Below are 3430 nucleotides of genomic sequence, written 5' to 3'. Positions count from 1 at the left end.
CACACACGTGTCGCCACATTGCTTGTTGTACTGTTATTTTGCATAATGTTTTTTGGGGTAACCTTTAACTTTAGCATCTAATCCCAAACATTTATACCTAGCTCTAACGTAAGTACATCTAATTTTTAATGCAATATTAAAAATTACACATGTATTTGCTTTTCAAAAACTTTATTTTTGTTGTTTTTTTTTTGCGGAAGAATACACAGAAAAATAACAATGTTCAAAGTATTTTAGCATATCAAAATAACAACTGAATACATTGTATTTGCTTGTAAGATACTGCAAAGCATCATTGTGAGATTTGTAACAAACATAAATCCCAAAATAATTTTCAGGTTAGTTTCACAAAATTGAAATACCACATAAACAAACCTAAAAAAACAACACATGTTTATATTCATTGTTGTAATATTAAACTCAATCGAGCTTCAATGCTTCAGGTACATTTCAATGGTTTTGGAGTGTTTGCAATGGCAAAATATTTGTTGTCTAATCACCATATTTCTCTTTTTTTCATTTATTCCAGATTTCAATTAGAGTGACCCCTGCCACCCTGACTGTCTGCTGCCACCTCTTATTCGAGTTGTGCATCTAGGTGGTGTGGCAATTGGTGTTGGTGCCTGCGAAGTGCTGCTTGAGGTCAGACTTGCTGTAGTTTCCGGTAAGCGCCCTAAAATATGTGTTCCTAAATTTTCTAAAATACCCGAAAAATCCCTAAACGCAGAGGTTCGATTTTCCATTATGTGCCTAAAATTATCATTGCACCAATTAGAAAGCTCTGCTTGACGTAAGTGTGTAGACTCCAATCTACCTATGCTCTGTCTCATTTGCTCCAATGAGTTGGCCATATGTGTAAGCTCCACCCTCTGAGCCATCTGGTTTTTGATGGGTCTGTGGCAGATTTTATTTATGGTTTGATTTTGTGATATGTGTGTGCGTAACAATTCAATTTGTTGCTGTTGTCAAACGTACATTTCTTGCCAGTATGTGGATTCTGGCTGTGGACGTGGAGGGGGAGGTGGTGGTTGAGCTTGTGGTGTACACACAAAATGGGTGGAGTGGATGGCAGTATATTTGTTGCTGGCATCATTAGAGTTGGAGGGATTACTGTTAATGTAATTGTCTCTTCATTTTCAGACAGTTCTTCATCATCCAAAAAGTCTTCTTGTGTAAGGCCAGGTTGTTCTGGCGAATCTAGAAGACACACTTGCATTATTATTTTGGTGAGTTACCTTAACTAAAATGTTTCATTTGTCAGAACAAGGGAAATAGACAATCCTTCCAACATATTATGGCTACTTTCACACATTACATATTTGAAGGCAGTGTTGTCAAAAATACCTATCTAAAAATCAATTAACAACAACCCCTCTACAGGTGCAACTGGACATCCCCAAGTTGAAAAAATCAACAAACAACGTGTGATGTAGTGTACAGGAAATACTATTCTATTGGTGGAAAACTAGAAGTTCCAAAGGTAACAGACCCACCATAAACTTCATAAAATTATGTGCCATTTATGGATGATTTGTAACCGTAATATTTTCTAAATGCCAATAGTATATGTGTATACATTAAGATGCATTCCTACGCCAGTCAGAATAAAAAATCCTAACTCCAAAAAAAATTGGAAAAAACAACCAAAGTCAACCTTTTTAATGTTCTAAATTTCCTTTTTTTTCATTTTAGGAACCATAACTAAGACAAATAAAAAAAAACACAATTATGAAAGTGGAAGATCAAACCAAAAGCAGCATTGTGTCCAAGTTGTACAATACATGACAGTTATAAGTAGCCCCTTAAAACGAGTGTCAAATGAATTTGAGGCAAAACCATCACCAGGTAAGCAAACATACAGTACTTTGTGTCCCAAAACCAAACATTTACAAAATTAAAAACTAAAAGCAAAACCTGTAACAAACTTTGGAACAATATTAACATTAGCATATATTTCTAATAACAGATCCACACAAACTCACCATCCAGAAGAGGTGAAGAGGGGCCCCTGAAAACAAGACAACATCCTCACATATTGGTGGTGGGGTTGGCTGCCTAAAAGTCTCTGGTGTCAGACGCCTCTTTTTAGGTAGAAAATTTGATGGACCTACAGAACAACATTCACATTGAAATTGTGTTTTCATTACTGTGTGTCTACAAACAACTAGTGGCCCTTAACTTACCAACCTCATCGGACTCTTGTTGCTAATGTTGGTGGTGGTGCTGCTGGTCTTGCTGCTGCTGGGGTTGCTGTTGCTCACATTGTGGGTCCAAAGTTTTTTTCCTTTTCTTTGCTAGTATATAAAAGGGACGAAAATGTAAAATTAAACTTTACAAAATGCCTGCCATTTCTATGTGCTAACAAGGGCCCTCATTCAGAGCCATACGCTCTGAGCAGAGCGCACGCTCTGAATGAGGGCCGCCCTCCATAATTATGGAGCGTCCTCCTGGACACTCGTATAGCTGTGGGTCACCACCCACAGCCTATACGAGCGTGCAGTTTGATGGCCGCGATGGTCTTGACCATCGCGACCATCGCCACTGCGAGCCGGAGCCTGCGGTTGAGGTTTTCAACCGCAAGGCCCGGAGTGCTTTTGGCTCTATCAGAGCCAAAATCACTCCCACTGACATCACTAGTGATGTCAGTGGGCCGGCTTCTGACGGTAGGCGTTCCCTTGGGAACGCCCCCGTCAGGGAGGCACTCCCCCGGCACGCCCACCAAAGGGGGCGTGCTGTCAATCAACATCGACAGCACGCCCCCTTTGATCAGACACAACGAGAGAAGGAAAGTCCTTCGCTCGTCGCATCTGGCGCATGCGCACGACGGAGCTCCCGCCGTCATGCGCATGCGCAGTGCACAACATCGACCCACTTGCGAGCGGACAGCCTCTTGCGAGTGGGTCTGAATCAGGCCCAAGGTACCATAAGAAATAGTGTGCTGATGCCTCATTCATGACATAGTCCTTTATGTAAATGAATCATGTTTTCTAATGTGTGTTGCTGTGGTATGTACTTCACCTTTCCAGGAAATTTGAACCTGTGGTTGTGACAAATGAATTGTACACTTGTTCATTTAATTTATGCCTAATAAATGTGTGTACCATTAATTTTGAATTTCAAATGTGTGCTTCTCATCTTGATTGTTGGCTTTTTTAAAGCTAGACAACCCAAAATTTACCTGCATCAAAGTTAACACGTTTCTCATAACAAGTGCAAAATACCCAGCAAGCTGGCTGAAAACACCTAAGACATTTCAATTTCAGAGTACCCGCGATACTTTTCCACCTCCCAGACTTTTCTAAAACATTGCGTCTTGTGGAGGGGGAAAAGTATCGCGCGCATGGGCGATTTACCTCGTATTCAATTTTAAAGTACGCAAAAACGGGACCCGGCGAAACTTGGACAGGCGAAAAGTACTGAGATTTTTAAT

The 3430-nt window shown here is 40.4% G+C and overlaps 1 long non-coding RNA gene across 2 annotated transcripts; it reads right to left on the bottom strand.

The window, feature by feature from the left end:
* Nucleotides 1–267: 267 nt before the first annotated feature.
* On the bottom strand, nucleotides 268–2535 carry LOC148477059 (uncharacterized). 2 transcript variants are annotated; one of them, XR_015872565.1, is made up of 3 exons: nucleotides 2184–2535; nucleotides 1983–2107; nucleotides 268–1197 (listed from the first exon to the last, which is right to left on the bottom strand). It is a non-coding gene; the product is annotated as an uncharacterized LOC148477059 (long non-coding RNA). The 2 variants fall into 2 exon arrangements; XR_015872566.1 differs by having other exon boundaries at nucleotides 2188–2535.
* Between the last annotated feature and the right edge of the window lie 895 nt (nucleotides 2536–3430).

The sequence above is a fragment of the Taudactylus pleione genome, unplaced genomic scaffold, assembly GCF_031769625.1.
Source record: "Taudactylus pleione unplaced genomic scaffold, aTauple2 ptg000755l, whole genome shotgun sequence".
In the NCBI taxonomy this organism is placed as follows: Eukaryota; Metazoa; Chordata; class Amphibia; order Anura; family Myobatrachidae; genus Taudactylus; species Taudactylus pleione.
The sequence above is the reverse complement of the archived record's forward strand: the minus strand, read 5'-3'. Positions and strand labels throughout refer to the sequence as shown.